This window comes from Chiloscyllium plagiosum, unplaced genomic scaffold (genome assembly GCF_037043375.1).
Source record: "Chiloscyllium plagiosum isolate Xiang-an unplaced genomic scaffold, Cpla_swu_hap1 HiC_scaffold_7, whole genome shotgun sequence".
Classification (NCBI taxonomy): domain Eukaryota; kingdom Metazoa; phylum Chordata; class Chondrichthyes; order Orectolobiformes; family Hemiscylliidae; genus Chiloscyllium; species Chiloscyllium plagiosum.
Genome location: NW_028270145.1, coordinates 5672188 through 5691432, shown reverse-complemented (window position 1 = coordinate 5691432; position 19245 = coordinate 5672188). Strand labels below are relative to the sequence as shown.

Sequence of the window (19245 nt, the reverse complement as noted above, 5' to 3'; positions counted from 1 at the left end):
TGACCCCACAACAGGCAGTCAGCATCACTGAGAGAAGGGTGTGCTTTGAGGGCCCCATGACAGACAGTCAGCACTGCCCACAGCAACATCAAGAGCAGGACTGTTTTACAGACAGACAAAGACAAGGTTAAATTAATTGGAGCTCATTGGAATTCATATTTGTTTTACTACAGAGGAAGGAGCTCATTTGCTGAGACTCTGGTAAGTGATTAAAGAGTGCAAAGCGATTTCTGTTCTCTATGGCACAAGTCACAAAAGGTTAACGTGCAGGTACAGCATATAATCAATAAGGCTATGGAGATATTATTGTTTAATTTGAGAAGAACTGAACATGAAAGTAGGGATGTTATGTTCCAATCATAAAGCGCATTGATGGGACCACATCTTAAATAATGTGTTCTATTTTGGTCTCCTTAATTAAAGAAGTACTTAAACGAATTATAGTCAAAAGCGATTTATTAGATTTATATCTGGAATGAACAGGCTATCTTATGAGGATAGGTTGGACAGGCCAGCCATGTTTCCATTGAGGTCTGGAAGAATGAAGGATGATTTATTGCGGTGTATAAGATCCTGAAAGGTCTTGACAAGGTGGCTGTTGAGAGGAAGATTTCTCTTGTGGGTTGGTCTAGAATAGGTGGGCGCGCTGTTTTAACATTTTAAGACTGAAATTAGAATTCTTTTTTCTCTCTGTGGCTTTGGAATTCTGCCTCAGAATGCAATGGAGGCAGTCTTAATTATATGTAAGATAAAGGTGGAATCAAAGATTATTGTGGCAAGATTGGACGTGGAAATGAAAACAGTGTGGCCGTGATCTTCTTGAAAAGCAGAGCAAGCTCAAAGGACTGAATTGTCTGTTTGCAAGTGCTTTGTGCCATTTGAAATTTGTAAACACAGACATTTTCTAGCTTTGCAGACTTCAGTTTTAACGTTTAAATTTAATGTCTAATATAATTAATAATTTAGTTTAACCTTTGTCATGATTATCGTGAAAAACTGAAGTTCTCAAATAAAACTTTGCATTGGTTTGCTCTGATTTATCAAGAAACACCTTGAAGCATCTCACATTTTACATTTGGCCACAATAGTGCTCAAGTGACATGTGCTTCATTGCATAGGCATGACACGAAGGAAAACATTAAATATAGCTTCATTTCAGCAAGTATTCTCACAGTTTTAATACTGGTGACTTTATTGCAATTTGTCTGGCTTGTTTTAATAAAGAATATGTTTACTAATTGTAATTAAGTGCTAAGGTGGATCACGACTTGTTTAAATACACGGCAAATATTTATCTCTCGAGGATCACCGGGTTTTGCTTTCACTGTTTTCCTTATTATAAATCCAAGAGTTTAAAACTCAGCCAAAGTCCATTAAATCAGAGTTTCATCTCTGTCTCGAGATTTTCTGGGTCTGCCTTAGCTTGTTTTCTCGTATAGCTTAATGATCACTTCTGTAAGTGGTCTGAACACTTGCTATTCAGGAGGTTGTGTACAAAGTGCCCAATTTGTTTTTTGTTTGATTTGTTCACAGGATGAGTTTGCTGCTGGCCAGGCCAGCATTTATTATCCATCTCTTTCTCCAGGGCAATTAGGAATCAACTGAGGTGAAGTGATGACACGGGAGCAGTAATCAAGAACCCCAGGCAATTGTCGGTGAGGCATGAGTATGAATCCCACCATGGCTGATGGTGAATTTTGAATGCATTAAAATCTGAAGTTAAGAGCTAGCCTAATAGTGATCACGTTACCATTGCCAATTATCATAAAACTCCATCTGGTTTACTAATGCCCTTTAGGAGCTGTTAACACAGGCATTTTCCAGCTTTACAGGTCTGGCCTACATATCCTGTGCACCCAGCCCCAGTCCAAATGATGCCTATATTCTGTGAATGAATAAGAAAAGGACTTTATATGCTGGCTCAGCCAGCAAAGTCTGTGAATAAATAAATAAATAAAACTGAGCCACATGAACAGTTATTAGGATAGATGAACAAATTGTTGGTCACACCATCAGGAGCAGAGGTGATGGATGAGCAGAACATGGTGCAAGTTAGGTCATTGGCAACAGACCTTAACATTCTAGAGTGTGGAAGAGGAAGATCATCCAAGAGGATGTTGCAACGGTGGAGTCTAAAGGTAACAAAGGCATGGATGATGTTTTTGATCCTTAATGAATTGACACAGTTCTGTAATCAAGCAAAGTTACAGAGGTAAACATAGCAGTCTTAGTGTGGATGTTTGGTTAAAAGCCCATCTCAGGATCAAATGCATCACCAAGTTAACAAAATAATCTGCTTCTACCTCAAATGATTTCCAGGGTTAAAGATAGAGATGGTAAGGAAAAGAGATTACAGGAGAACTATTGAATTGGAAGATAATTTTGGTCATTCAGTACTTGATCTCAGACTGTGATTGAAATGCAATAGGTGGGAATAGGAGGAGGAGCTATTGAGAGAGTTGGAGGTGAGGTTGAGTTGCATGCTATCAATATTGATATGAAAATTGATTTTGTGTTTTCTAATGAAATCTTTGAAGCAAACATGAATGAAAACTTTCAAGAAATTTCAATTCAGCTACAAGCCTTGCTTATGCTATGTTACAGGATCAATGGAGAGGATTGGACAAGTAATCCAAAAGATGGCTTCAAATCACGCACAAGCAACAGGACATTTAAATTCAATATTTAAATAAATCTAAAATTAAGAAGTCAGTCTCAGTATTACTGGTGATGAAATTACTGGATAACTGTAAAATCCTGTCTGGGTTCATGAACTTCCTCTAGGGAAAGAAATTTGCTTCCCTTATCTATACTCGATGTGACTTTAGACTCATAGCACTGTATTTGACTCCTAACTGCTTTCCGAAATGGTAAGCCACATTCTATCTCAAGGTTACTTGCAAGGAGGTTATAAATGTTGAGCTTGTCAGAAACATCCATATGACATGAGATTGATGTAAATCATGATGATGTAGCTGATTACAAGACTCTGACATTGATAAGAGAGAAGATAACAACCTAGAATGAACATTTTAAGAGCAATACTACATTAGTACTAGTACTAGTACTTAATAGTACATTAAAGACCTGTATTTGAGAACCTGCTATATATAGATGTATTGATGTAAATATGGAGTTATAGGATCATAGAGTACAGAAACAGACCAGATATTCTAACCTAATCTAGTTCCATTTGCCAGCACTTGGCCCACATCCCTCTAAACCCTTCCTACTCATATACCCATCTAGATCCCTTTCAAATGTTGCAATTGTACCAGCCTCCACCACTTCCTCTGGCAGCTCATTCCAGACACACATCACCCTCTGTACGAAAAAGTTGCCCCTTACCTCCCTTTTATATCTTTCCCCTTTCACCCTAAACCTATGCTTTTTAGTTCTGGATTCCCCCACCTCAGGGAAAAGACTTTGTCTATTTATCCTATCCATGCCCCTCATGGTTTATAAATCTCTATAAGGTCACCCCTCAGCCTCTGATGCTCCAGGGAAAACAGCCCCAGCCTGTTCAGCCTCTCCCTATAGCTCAAATCCTCCAACCTGGCAACATCCTTGTGAATCTTTTCTGAACCCTTTCTAGTTTCACCACATCCTTTCGATAGGAAGGACACCAGAATTAAATGCAATATTCCAAAAGTGGCCGAAACAACGTCCTGTACAGCCGCAACATGACCTCCCAACTGCTATACTCAATTTTCAAGCCTTACTTAGAGATAAGTAATAAGTAGCCATTAGGTCAATGCATGTGCAGAGACCTACAGCCTAGACTTTCACCAGGCAAGTATCTCAATGTGCAGGTGGCAGTACTGAATTAAAGCACCAGATAAAGCAATCCAAATCTCATTTACTTTGTTGTAGTCTTATAAGACTTAATTTGTGACTTTCCACTACTGTGACTGGGACCAAGATCTGATTGAAGCATTTAAACATAAGCACAACTTATGGAACAGTCCCAACTTCTTTAATTTATCCTCATAACTGAAGTTCCCTATTCCTGGAACCATTCTTGTAAATCACTTCAGCACACACTGCAATGCATTTTGTTTGTGGGTTTGTTCGAGGATTTTGGAAAGGGAGAGCAAGTTGGTGATGGGAGCTAGTCTGCAAACACAGATTTCAAGGTTGATTTTTTTGTTGAGGAGCCAGTTGATAGTCAAATATTTGAAGGAGAGGGGAACTGCCTGAGGAGAAATAACCACTGCTAATATTGTCTGACACTGGGTCATAAAGGGAAGTCAGATAGTTATCAGTTTAGTGGAAATAGGGTCACATTAACTGTTCCAACCACCCAAAATCAGTTAAACAATAAATAAGAGGGTGGGATGGTGGCTCACAGTGCCAGACCCCCAGGTTCAATTCCAACCTTGGGCGACTGTCAGTGTGGAGTTTGCACATTCTCCCCATGTCTCCGTTGGTTTCCTCCCACAGTGCAAAGATGTGCAGGTTAGGGGAATTGGCCATAGTGTTCAGGGATATGTAGCTTAGGTGCATTACTCAGGGGTAAATAGAAGGTCGGGGCATTGGTCTCAGTGGATTACTCTTTGGAGAATCAGTGTGGACTTGTTGGATCAGAGGGCCTGTTTCTACACTGTAGGGATTCTATTCTAAAAATAAAATCAAATGATTTGTCTTATTTTTAATAATGACTATTTGGGATCTGCAAACGTCTCAATTCAAACTCTCCAATTATAATATCATTTTGTTGTCATTGCAATTGTATTGTTCACCTGGAGGTAACATGAGCCGTGTTTATGCCTCCTTCCCCATCCTGTTCTCTTCACAGTGGTGTAAATAGTAGCTATCCTATACAGTACAATCTTCCCTGCAGGAAGTAAGTTTTATTTCCATTGTTTAATCAAGCGGGGCACATTGTAGCCTGTTTATCATCCTGTTGGAGCAGCTAGGCTGGCAGCTCCCTCAGCTACTTGATGATATCCTCCTACATATAGTTAACAACCTGCCAGCGTTACCACTCTCCCAAGAGCACCACCAGTCATGAGAAGTAAGAAGTACCCTCAAGCAAATGAGAGTTGGGATATTCATACGTCAATGGAAAATCAGATAGTTTGTTTATTATTACAGAGAACCATCGAAAAGACTTGTGTTTGAGTTTTGTTTTACTTTAATGCAGTAACAAAGTAGAAATGTACTAATTTCAAAATAACCACGTGATACACCATGTAATAAATGAAATTATATGGCCTTGATCTTCTGATCAGGGTTAGAAACCCTATATGTGGCTCTGACATAAAATAATACACACTTGGCTTTGAAGGAGCTCTCTGATTGTCCAGGCCTGGAATCTGTGCAATTGTGAACGTGCATCATTTCTGATATTTTGGTGTGCACAGGCCTTTTTGGAATTAAACTCCTGAAAAACGCTTTATAAATGGAAGTTTTTTTTTCTTTTTATTTTTCCATGGCAATGTTACAAAAGATTTGTATTTTATTTCCTATGTCACATTGTAGCTTCTTGCGATAACAGCTTTATTGCTTCAAAGTAATAAATATATTTGAAACCATTTATCACTGATCTTCCAAAGAGTAAAGCTGTCTGGTTACATCACTGTCACAGTTAGTGCACAGTTAACAGGATGGTAATGTGTTTCTAAAACATTCGTAATGATCTTTGAGACTGCAGTACATAAACTCAAATCCAACATTTTTCAAATAAATGTTGTATGAAATGTTTGTCCAAATCTCTGTTGCCCATGATCTATGCTACAACATGTTGTGGTCATCCAACTTCCATGTTCTTGCAGACTTACACTAATCTCCAATCTCTGACATGCCCTTTTGCCTTGAATTAGAATGTTTTATTCTTATATATCTTTCGGGAACAGGATTTGCAATTAATAATGACATTTATATCTCCAGTTAGAAATCCTTTTGTGTTTACATTCAAGGTACTACATGCAAGTTGTTGGGAATATAATCAGAATAGAAAGAAAAAAAGATAACAATAGTATTGTCCTCCAGAAGTTGAGAAACTCTGGGCAGGATTTGCCCATATGAGAAAGGGAATGATGGGTTTGATTTTGGGTTGTAAACCCACTTTGCTCATGAATCTGGAACTGGCAGTAATTGCAGAACCCCACTGGGTTTAGAACTGAATTGTCCCAGATATTAAGTGCTGTTAAGGGAAAAGGACAAAACTGTACTGAATCTTCTCACTACTGTCCCCTGTTTATGAGACCCTCTGCAAAATGGCTTCACATAATTGAACATAAAATCCATCATTAAAAACTTTGGAAGATTCATAGCTCAGATTTTTACAAATACAGTTAGTGAGAGCCCTTAGTCCCCTCCCATCTCTCTTGCCAGTATGTGCCTATTGTAATTTGCAATTGCTGCAGGTCTCAGAAAAAAATGGTGCAATTGACTTGGCTGGGTCTGTTTCCAGATATGACTGTGAATAAAAGAATCTCTCCCAAAAGATGTGGAAGCTTTCGAGAGAATGCAGAGGAGATTTACCAAGTTGCTGACTGGACTGGAAGGCATGTCTTATGAAGAAAGTTTGAGGGAGCTAGGGCTTTTCTCATTGGGGTAAAGAAGGATGAGAGATGACTTGATAGAGGTGTACAAGATGTTGAGAAGCACAGATAGAGTGGATAGCCAGAGACATTTTCCTATGGCAGAAATGTCTATCATGAGGGGGCATAATTTTAAGGTGATTGGAGGAAGAGGAGATGTCAGAGGTAGGTTCTTCACTCAGAGTGCGGTGGGTGTTTGGAATGCACTGCCAGCAGTGGTAATAGAGTCAGATACATTAGGACATTTGCGCGACTCTTGGATAGGCACATGGAAGTTAGTACAATGAAGGGTATGTAGGTTAGTCTGATCTTAGAGTAGGATAAAAGGCTGGTATAACATTGAAGGCAGAATGGCCTGTAATGTGCTGAACTGTTCTGTGTTCCATGTATATCCCTCTGTGATCACCCTTAACATGTGAGGCCATTGAATGAACAATGTCTTCTGCAATTGGGACTTCATACCATCTCCCAGTGGGATTGAGGAACTGAATATGGTTAACTCTTAACAGCCATGCTATATAGCAGGAAGCCATTCTGGAATGGCCATCAGTAACAGTGTTAGTGATGTACAACTTCACAGTGATGAGAGGCCTCACACTTTGTGGGTTTGGACTCAGTAAAGCAGGAGGAGATGTGTTCTCTGACTGATTTCCCTGAGGCTGTATGGACTCATGGACGTAAATGGAGGTTCCACTTTATTGCAGTATACATAATTCTCAGTTTCCTCAGCATCTTAAGAGCAGGGTCTGCTGACAAATACTGTAGAGATACTGGCAGAATTGTTTCAGCAGAGCTGCCACTGAGTGTCTTCAAGCTGCCACAACCCTTATAGTTACAAAGCTGGAGAATCGAGCTGGCTGCCCCCTTATAACTTGGGGCAACAAGTGAAGAACAACCATACATAACAGGGTACAAGAGTAGGAGCTGAAGCAATCAAGTTTGCTCTGCCATTCAGTGAGATAATGGCTGTTCTGATAATCCTCAACTCCATTTTCTTGCCTTTCCCCCATAACCCTCGATTCCCTTCCTGATTAATGTGTTTAATGATTATTTTGGTAATGAATTCTGCTGATACACCAGTCTCTAAGGGAAGAATTTCTAACTATGTCAAGCCCTTTAACGATCTTGGAGGTTTCAGTGTCACACCTCATTATTCTAAACTGCAACTGAGTTGACCTTTCCTCATAAGAAATCCCTCCATTCCCAAGATTAGTTTAGTAGACCTTTTCTGAATGGTGCCAAATGTCAATTTTATGTCTCCTTAGATGAGGGGACCAAAATTGCTCACAATTAATGAATTATATGGTTGTAGCAAGTTTTCTCTATATTTATACTCTATTCACTTTGAAACAAATGCCAAAATGTCACTTGCCTTCCGTATTATCTGCTGAACTTGGATGCTAGCATTGTGTGATTTATATACAAGCACTCCCAAATCCCCTTGGGCTTTAGCTTTCTGCAATTATTCTCCATTTACATAATATTATCTTATATACTTGCATGAATGTCAAACTTTTTAGACTATTTTTACGGTTAAATTTATGGGGTCAACAATGGCATGGATACTACGTTTGAGGGGCTGAAATTCATACTACAGACTAAAATACTATATTATTAGCAGAAGCCCAATTGATCACTAAGCAAATAAAGAAAAAAACACAATAAATTATAATAATTACCAGACAAAGACAATAGAAACAAAAATGAATTAGCAAGCTTTTTTTGATACATACAAAAAGTGAAGTAGAAATATAATACAGCTTTAAATTACAATTACATGGTACATCTTAAATTAAACATGTCAAATACAGAAGTTCATTAAAATTCTGCAAAATCACACTGTTCAACATCTTCAGCACTGAATAGAGCCATAATTAGCAGGATGAATGATATCATCAAATGAGTTGTACATCAAAACACATAATAGCATGAAGAAAAATTCATTTCCTCGTTGAAACATTTATGTCAGGATAATACTTTGACTCACAAATGTTGATCTGTTATCTGTGAATAGCTAGGGTCAACTTTTACATGAGATATACAGAAAATTCTAGATTTTTTGGCCAAAAATAGGGGTCGACTTCTACATGAGATCAACTTTTACTCAAGTATATATGGTAATCTCCATTGTTCTTCCTGCTAGCGTGCGCAAACTCACATTATATTCCATATGCCAGGTCTCTTCCCACTCACAATGCATCTGTATCCCTCTGCAGATTCCTTCTGTCATCCTTGATAGATCAGGCATTCCTGGGTGTAGAGGGTACTGCACCAATTTGAGCACTATGTGAGTTACTGTGGTGTTACCTGAATGTGTTGATAGCATACAAGGCTCACTCTGAGCAAGCTCAATCTTTTTATCATGACATGCATGATTTAATTAACTATTATGAGCCCAGTAGCAACTGATAACTTTTAATAGAAAGGAAACTCCATCATACCAAGAGAGAGAAAACTGATGGACAATATTTTACTTCTTTAAAAACAAACTAAAATGATTATAATTCACACATTAATTGACTGGTGAAGGATAGTCAAAATAAAATAAAGTCCACTTTTTATTAGTCAAGACAATAGATACACCTTAAATAATTATAAGGATTTTCCTTACTTTCTACACAAATGTGCCAAAGCACATGAGGAATCCCACCATATTTCCTCTTGCTTTCAGTTATGTAGGATTCCTCATTTTCCCAATGGAACATTACACCCTTGGGCCGCATTTACCAGTAGCTGTATTCCATCAAAAGTCCACAGACATGTTTCATACCAACATGTATATATTCACTCTCTCTCTCTCAAGTCATGAAAGTCGTAATGCAATAGTACAAAATTCCCAGAGACTCCTTTCTCTGATCTGTTTGAATCTGGCAACATTGAAACATGTTATGGACCAGATTCTTCCTGATGAAGGGCTTTTGCCCGAAACGTCGATTTTGCCTGTCCTCGGATGCTGCCTGAACTGCTGTGCTCTTCCAGCACCACTGATCCAGAATCTGGTTTCCAGCATCTGCAGTCATTGTTTTTACCATGTTATGGACCAGGCCAAACCCCTCTCAAAAATATTACCAGAAGGTAGCCTGGACCCTAACCTTTTCTTATTTTGAAGGCAGATGTGAAGAGTATTCCAGGAGTGATGCAGCTGGTCAAACCACTCAAATTAAAGCAAAAGAGAACTCATTTAAACACTACAGTTGAAACACAAACAAAAGACAACAGAATTTAGAATAACTCAACCATTGAAAAGCTTAACTGATGTGATACATCAATTTAATTAAGGAACTGTTCCAATCCAGTAACATTCCATAAATATGCCCTTTGGCAAAAAAGTAAATTCAAACCCAGGTTCTTACAGGCAGGAGGGAACAAATTCCAAAGAGATTTCAAAGAGAGAGAGAGTCAATCAGGAATCTTCTGCTGAAGCTTGGAAACTGTAAGTATCTTGTGACTGCTACAATTAAAACCAAACTAGAAAAAAATGGAACTGGGAGAATGGGCACTGTTAAACCTCTGCCTTTACAACCTCTCTTACAAAAAAAATCGCAAGGACAAAATAACATTATTAAAGTGACAGTACCGTCACAAGCAGCAGCAATAGGTCTTGAGCAAACTACAATTTCTTGTTCTTTCTGTGATCAGCTGACTGTCCTTTTCAATTGTATAAGCCTCACACCAGCACAGTTTATGCGATATTATCAGAGACCTGCTTCAATATTACGATCTGTTCTAAACTGTCAAACAGAAAACTGATCTAAATCTTGTTTGTTTCCATCAACAGCAATAATCTGTGTACTGAAAACCTATTATCAGATCACTTGAAACCCCAACCGCACCATGGTAATTGACTTTCTATTAACATTTTTAAACTTAACTTTTCATTGCCATGGCAACTTCAAGTGACATCGGCATTTCTTGGAAGTTAATTATATCACTTTTAGCAAGGCACATGAGTGATCATATAATTTTGTGGAAGACTAATAAAAGAATGTGGCAAAACATTAGCTTCCTCCTGATATTATGATTTGAGTAGAGTGGAGTAGCACTTTTGATTTAGTTTATTGCCTTGATCATCCGGAGGTTTGGAAATGAGAAAATTCATTTTTATTGATTGAATTGGGAATGCGACAAATAAATTAATTGGCTTCGTACCTTTGAGTTGGTGCAGTATGTGGACATATAGTAATGGAACCAGTTACATTCATTAATTAATGCCTTGGACACTTTCCAAGTTCCAGGACACACTCTTAGAGTTGAAAACACAGAATTTCCAAGCAAGAGAGACTTTTAAAAAAATTGCTGGCAACTGCTAATAACAGAGCAAATCAAGGAAAGTTCTGTTTGTATAAATTCCAGTTACCTGATATAATTGTAAAGTTGTGCTATTCAGAGTGAAGAATGTATTATGTACTTTTCAAAAACTAACAAATCAAAGAGTGTCAATCTGTGTTGCCTAGATTGACAATTTATAGGTTGGTACGCCTCACTGGGGCAGCATGCTGGAAATCATGCTGCATGATTCTTACGCTGCTAGGAACTTACAGATTTTTCAGAATGTTTCTTCTGAAGTCCTGAACAGTAGTTACTCCGTTAATGATGAATAATTTCAAATATGACTGGAGAAAATCTAGTCAGAAATGCTCTCAAGAGGTTAAAAGTGGTCTTAACAAATGAACCTTGTGGTAGCTCTTCCAAATTTCAACAATCCATTCAAAATAATAATTGAAGCAATTGATTTTGGCCCAGAAGTCATATTATTGTTGTATTGATGTAGACACAGAATATATAGTTTGGATTCTTCAAGAAAACTTTAGCTTTGTCAATGGAAGTACTCCACAGGTGAAAGGAAAGCATAAAAACTTCATTTACACTCTGCAGCAGCTCAAAGTATGTTTTGCAAGAAATATCAGAAAGACTGGTTCACAATCTGCTAGTGTTTTGGAGAAATTCTAGCCCAAGAATTGTTGTTTGTTTCTCTGAAGTCTGATGTTGTAATCATTGACTTTTATAATTATTCATGTTGTTGGAATGAACAATATAATTGCAGATACTTTGTCCAAGGTTTAACTACTCATTTAAATATCCCATAATCGCATAAAAGCTTACAAACTTTCTTGATATGTCAGTTTTTGATTCAATCTCTATCAATTTAAATGTTAACATCATTGGATCAAACACATGATGTTGAACATTTGAATTTTGATTGAATTTTGGACAAAGAACTTCTAAAGTGTCTGGTATGCTAAAATATAACACTGCAAAGCATTGTGAGAAATATCTTTACCCCAGTAAGATTTTTGATTTCTTTTGAGAGGGGAAGTGTGATGGCCCATATGCTCTTAAGGGGAAAAAAACTTACATTTTATCTTGGAGACAAGGTCACTTTAAGAACTAGGATCTCATTTCTGATAAAGGGCTACTGGTCCAGTGGAATTATTATGTGACCAGTCACCCTTAGAGATGTGCAATAAAAATATGAACATGCTATAAGCTGAATAAGGTTGTGGAATTATTCTTTCTTCAAACAGCTCCTTTTTAGAGGTTACAACAATCCAAAGTGAATGCAATATTTCTTTAGAAAGAATTCAACAGAAATTATGGGATTTGTTAACTGAAGCTCTTTGCTAACAGGGAATTGAACCTCCACCATAGCCAAGCTGATAAATGAGAGAGAATTTCAGATACAAGACTCTGGAGCGAAGAAATTTTTTAACCAGTAGAATTCTAACCTGAGATGGCTGTTTGAATGCTGGTGATGGCTTTGTTGAATGGGGAATATGCAACTTTAAGATAAACTTAAAAATCACACAACTCCAGGTTATAGTCCATAGTTTATTTGAAAGTACAAGCTTTCAGAGCACTGCTCCTTTGTCAGGAAGCTAGTGGGGTAGGATCGTAGGACACAGAATTTATAGTAAAAGATCAAAGTGTAATAAATTGTTGTGCTGTATTGAACAAACTTAGATTGCTGTTAAGTCTTTAATCACTTCGAATGGGGTTGCAGGTTTTGATTCATTAATGTGTAAATCTCAGAACTTCTTTCAACTCACAACCCTGAGATAACTTAGAGTTTTATCAATATATACACAAAAAGTGACACCTGAACTCAGACAATGCATTAAAGATGTGAGGTTAGAGTCTGTCTGTATCCCAAACTTGAATCAGATTGGTTCTGTTTCCAAAGTATGAATTTATAAAATATCACCCGGGCTGACTGCCTACAGATTGTGTGCTTTTTGAATAAAATAGGCTGTATCTGCAAATGCAAATTCTGTGTGTGTGTGCGCGCTGAGCAGAGGCTGTAGCCAAGTTTGGTTCCCATGAGGATGGTCTCAACCGGGATCTTGGGGTCATGTCACACTACAGGTGATCCTATTACACTATACACTCTCAAACACACACACACACAATTTATCTCTCTCCCTCACACACAGATATGTCTATGGGGTGAATTTGCATATGCAGATTTGTGTTTGCAGATACATTCTATTTTATTCAAAAAGCCACAATCTGTAGGCAGCCAGTTAATGTGACATTTTATAAATGTCTACTTTGGAAATAGAACCAGTCTGACTCAAGGTTGAGATACAGACAGACTCGTACCTCACACCTTTAATGCATTATCTGAGCTGAGGTGTTTCCTTTTTATATAATGGCAAAACCTTAAGTTATCTCAGGGCTGTGACTTGAAAGAAACTCTGGGATTTATATGTTAATCAATTGAAACCTACATCCCCATTCTAAGTGATTAAAGAGTTAACACCAATCTAGGTTTGTTCAGTATATCACATCAGTTGTTTAACACTTTGATCGTTTACTATATATTCTGTGTCCTATGATCCTGCCCCACTAGCTACCTGATGCAGGAGCAGTGCTCTGAAAGCTTGTACTTCCAAATAAACCTGCTGGACTATAACCTGGTGTTGTGTGATTTTTAGCTTTGTCCACCTCAGTCAAACACCAGCACCTCCATGTCATGGCAACCTTAGGATAGTTAGAGGAAATCTGAATGAAAAACCTTGACAAAAGTAAATGAAATATCGTTCTAGAAATCTTTGCCTTTATGTGAACTATTAATACATTACCCAAACCAAGGAGCTAATCTTCTAATTTTTGAAAAGTTTTCTGATTTAATTTTACTGTGAATATGTTTAATTTAACTGAATGTTTCGAAGAGTTATAATTTTAATAATCGCTATTAAAATTCATTGGCTTTGAATTTAGTGGAGTAAACTTATTTGTTTTGAAATATGAATGTTATGGCTTTTAAGTTTCTAAAAAAAACTAAAACTTCACTGGTCAAAACCATGGCATTGTGGGTAAAAGGATGCTGCCAAAATCTTCCTTCTTTGACTGGGACTAGACGCCCATTTACTTTACAGAGTTGACATCAACCAACACTGAGTCTTAAGGAGAGGAGAGTCTTAACAAAATGCATTATATCGTATGTTAAAGATTAGACACAACTTAAATAAAACTAAAGGACCGTGGATGCTGGAGATATAAAATAAAACAAAAACATGGTAAAGGAGGCTCATCAGATTTAGTGAAACAATGTAGACTCCAACTTTAACCTTTTTAAAACCATTGCCTTGTAAAACAATTACAATTCTATTAAATCACTTTTAAAATCCTTGACCTCTACATATATATTCATGATCTTCCTGTACTTGCCCCGACAGTTTGTGGATCACCAAGTTGTCAGCTCCCTTTGTGTGTATCGCTCACAAAGCCATGCTTTATGTAACGAGGAAGCACCTGATAATGGAACAGACAGAAGCAGCTTTATCCATTTCCAGCACAGGTGATCAAAATAGATAAAACCAGTTTTGGCTTGAATATCTCCAACTAACTCTGAAAAACTGCTCTTTTTTGTACACAACAGTTTGCCTTCTTCAAAGATACATTTCCTAGATAAGAACTTACTGTTTGTCTGCTTTTGTATCCATTCAAGTTGAGTTTATTTACAGAAATAATATTATTCTTCACTTCAACAATACTTTCCACAGCCAAGACTTCCAGACCTATCTGCATAAATCCGTTGAGATCCAATTTTATTGATAACTCATCATTCCAAATATCCCCCATTGGCACAGTTCATTAATACTTCTGTCCATGGTTATTACACGAACTACTAAGAATTTACATTAATCACTCACCATCAATGTCATTCCAGTCATTTATTTCCTTACACAAGCATCTTTTATAGATAATAATCAGGCACTTAAAGCAGAGTATACTCAATTCGACCTTCTTTATTATCCCCTACTTATCCTGTTTAGCTTAGAAAACCTGTTGCTACAGGAGGCATGGTGGCTCAGTGGTTAACACCGCTAGGTCACAGCACCAGGGACTAGGTTTGATTTCACCCTTGGTGGTCACATGGAGTTTGCATCCTCTCCCAGTGCCTGCTTGGGTTTTCTCCAAGTGCTCCAGTTTCCTCCCACAGTCCAAAGATGTGCAGGTTAGATGGATTGGCCATGCTAAGTTGCTCATAGTGTCCAGGGTTGTGTAGGTGAGGTGGATCAGCTATGGGGAAGGCAGTACTGCAGGCAGCACTGCAGGGATAGGATAGGGTGTGGGTCTGATTGGGATACTCTTTGAAGGATCAGTGTGAGCTTCATGGGCTGAATGGTCTGCTTTCACCAGGTAGGGATTCCATGATACAAAATATTTCAGTTAGAAACCTAAATTTTCAAAAGGTCAAACAAATAATTCTGCAAGATGTCTAATACTGGTTTCCTCCATCTGTGCCCTTTATTGGGTTATCCATTCCTCTGACCTTTTCCCAGAACCATCTTCCTTCAAAACCAATGCCTCCAGCTTTTGGGAACCCATTTTCTGGAACACACTCACTAAGTATCTATCCTTCACTCATTTCTATTCACTAAGTTGATTGTGCTTTTATGCCCATCATTTTAGCTTTACTGGTTAAAAGTGCCAACTATGAAAAAATGAGTCAAACATTAATATCATTCAGATAAGTTATCAGAGATAAATTGGAAATGTGCATTGGTATCCAATACACCAAAGGTATTGAAATTAGCTTTAGATTTCTCGATTGAATTATTGGATCTGTTGGCTCTCCACAGGTCCTGAAAAGCTTTGTCCAAAGTTCTTAAAAGAACAGGCTAGTGAAATATTTGAAGCATTACTTTTAATTTTCCAAAAAACCCTTAACTTTGGGAAGGCTCCATTTGATCGGAAAATAGCAAATATATCACTCCTTTATTTAGAAAGGATATGAGACAGAAAACAGGAAACTACAGGCAATTAGCTGAACGTCGGACATTGGGGAGATATTATAAGCTATAATCAAAATTGTTAAAGCAGACCATTTTGAGATGTTCAAGGTAATCAGACAGAGTTAACATGGGTTTGTAAAAGAAGGAGCATGTTTAACCAATATATTTGAATTATTTAAAGTACTAACTTATGCTGTGGAGAAAGGGAACCAGTGAACTTTGACAGGATGCCACATCAAAAGTATTGCAAATATCTTACCTGCTACACCAAGAGCTGCTCATCATGTAGGGGATTAGACATTTGCATGGGTAGAAGTTAAGGTAGTTAACAACAAATGGAGAACAGGTATAAATTAAGTTTCTAGTATGCAGATTTATGGAGATGTGCGTTGCAGGGAGCTGTGCTAGTACCTTAACCTTTCAAAATTTATATAGTTGACTTGGATAAAGAGATGAAAATGTGTTGCTGGAAAAGCGCAGCAGGTCAGGCAGCATCCAAGGAACAGGAGAATCGACGTTTCGGGCATAAGCCCTTCTTCAGGAAGATAAAGAGATACAGAGATCAAAACTTTATTTGATAAATTTGCCGATGACACAACGATTAGTAGGAAAGCAAGTTGAAAACTTCAGAGGGCCTCAACAAAGGCCATCAATTTAATGAGTGGACAAATGGAGTATAACATGGGAAGATTATTCATTTTGGCAAGAGGAATTGTCATGACTCACAGGGGCAGTGAATTGGAAATCAATCTCCATTATTCCTGAAATAAGAATAGAAATTGCTGGAGAAACTCAGCAGGTCTGGCAGCACCTGTGGACAGAGTAAAGATTACGTTTTGAGTCCAGTAATCCCTTCTTCAGAACTAACTATTCCTGGGGTCATTGCAAATGTGAAAAGGTTTAATCAAATATCCAAAGCCTCCAATTTACTTGACTGACAAACTGGGGTTAAAAGAAAATTTTGCTCAGATTTATGAACTTAACAAGAAAACAGCTATTTATTCCAAACAAATTATGTTAAAGCAATGATGGTAAAAACCACAGATTAATAATTTAGGAACAAACATGTCTATTGAACTCTAGCTGTTTTGATTAGGTTCAATATATATATATTTTTAAAAACTCAAGTGATTTTTCAGCATATGTTGTATCTCGGTTTCCATGTGAGCTTATTAGTCTGGGCTGAAACAACAAGGAGTTTGTTTTATTGATACTGAGTCTCCTATGTCTACATCATGTCTAGCTAATATTGTATATAGATTTCCTTATATCACCTTAAATAATGTTAGATAGATTGCTATCTTTCATGTAAGGACAGAGTTTCAAACTGCCCTAGTATTTTCGTGTTGGCAAAAGTTATTGGAGGTAAATTTTGTGAACTAACCACTTCTCCTTCTACTTCACTTTATAGTCTCTGTCATCCTCCACTGCTTCTAACACCCTTGAACTTCCTCATCTTATTCCGTGCAATAATGTCTCTTTGGTTTGATGTGACTTATTGTAATTGCATGCACCTAAGTACAGCAAAAAGCTTTGTTTTGCCAGCAGTACAGGCAGATCATAGCAAGAAAGGGTTACCAGATCATACAGTACTCAGGCAGTGTGAGGCGTACAGGTTATGCAGCACAGGAGGTGCGTGAAGAAAGATTGACATTCACAAGATCAACATTATTTGAAGTTAGAAAGTCCATTCATCAGTCTATTAACAGCAGGGAAAAAGCTGTTCTTGAATCAGTTGGTGCGTGTGTTCAAGCTTCTGTACCTGACGGAAGAGGTTGGAAGACAGCATTACCGGGGTGGGAGGGGTCTTTAATGACATTGGCAGCCTTTCCATGGCAACGAGAAGTGTAGATGGAGTCCATGGGTGGGAGGTTGACTTCCGTGATGGTCTGGGCTAGGCACACAACTTTCGGTAGTTTCTTACAGACCTGGGCAGAACAGTTGCCATACCAGGCTGTTATGCGTCCAGATAGAATGCTGCATCTGTAAAAGTTGGTGAGAGTCCTTACAGACGTGTCAAATTTCCTGAGTTGCCTGAGGAAGAAGAGCCATTGTTGTGCCTTCTATCACATGTATGTGGAAAGTCCAGGACAGGTTGTCGATTATTGTCACTCCTCGGAACATGATGCTCACAACCATCTCCACCCCAGCTCCATTGATGTAGTTGGGGGTGTGTTCTCCTCCCTTTTTCCTGAAGTCAATGATCAGTTCTTTAATTTTGCTGATACTGAGAAACATTGTTATCATTGCACCATGACACCAAGCTCTCTATCTTCTTTCTGTATTCTGATTCAAAGTTCAACATGTCCATGTGACATAATCAATTTTTCTTCCTGCAATCCATAATATCTATCAGATAAGCCACTTTACTAATCCAGCTAGCTAACTTAGAGGGGTCACTGAATTTTTCATTCAGAAGTTCACCTTATAGACATAATTATCTCCTGCTTAAAATGTACTGGTTGTAGCATACTTGTCTGCCTATTCTTTCATTTTATCCTGCAAAGTTTTGTAATGTTCTTACACAACTTTACATGTTCTAATAAATTTCTTTAGGGACGTGATATACAACACTAGGGATTCGTATTTTTGTTTGAAGAACTTTTCCTTCATCGGTTTTAACTGACCTCTTACTTCAAAGCCATCAATCAGTTCAAGTCTGTGCTGAATTCAATATATTTATTTGTGGAGTCTCTGGAAGTAAATAGTAAGAAATCAAATCCTTTGTATCATTCCCATGGTTATTCATGACAATAGACTTAAATCATTGTTTTAAAAGTTTGATGTTATCTCAAAATTCAGAGTCATGGAGTCATACAACATGGAAACAGACCCTTCAGTCCAGGTCATCCATGTCGATCAGATTTCCTAATGTCCCATTTGCTGGCATTTTGCCCATATCCCTCTAAACCCTTCCTATTCAAATACCCATCCGGATGTCTTTTAAATGTTGTGATTGTACCAGCCTCTACCATTTTCCTTTAAACAAAACTGCAACATCTTCCACAGTCCTTCAGTTTAAATCAATATGTTTTCCCACTTTCAAGTCCACAGTCCAAAAACAAAAAATGGTTTTCATAGAATACAAAAAAAACAACAAATGGAGATAAAATGCAGAATACTGAGATGCATGGGGAACTGGTTATCCGACGATGTGAGTCTCCAAAGTTTAGAATGCAGGTGCAGCAAGTAATTAGAAAAGCAAGTGGAATGTTGTCCTTATTGCAAAGGAAATTGAGTTTAAAAGAAAACTTAGGGAGGATATGCTTCAGCTGCGTAAGCTGTTGGTGAGGCTGCATCAGCAATGCCGTAGACAGTATTGGTCTCCTCATTTAAGTAAGAATATAAATACATTGAAAGCAGTTCAGACAAGGTTTTTCAAACTAATAACTGGAATGGGCAGGTTGAGTTGTGAGTTTAGGTTGGATACGTTAGGCTTGTGTGTGCTGGAGTTT

The 19245-nt window shown here is 37.8% G+C and overlaps 1 long non-coding RNA gene across 1 annotated transcript; it reads left to right on the top strand.

Moving 5' to 3' along the window:
* The first annotated feature begins 1576 nt into the window (after positions 1-1576).
* On the top strand, positions 1577-2712 carry LOC122551969 (uncharacterized). The gene is made up of 3 exons (XR_006312236.2): positions 1577-1655; positions 2017-2138; positions 2605-2712. It is a non-coding gene; the product is annotated as an uncharacterized LOC122551969 (long non-coding RNA).
* The last annotated feature ends 16533 nt before the right edge of the window (positions 2713-19245 follow it).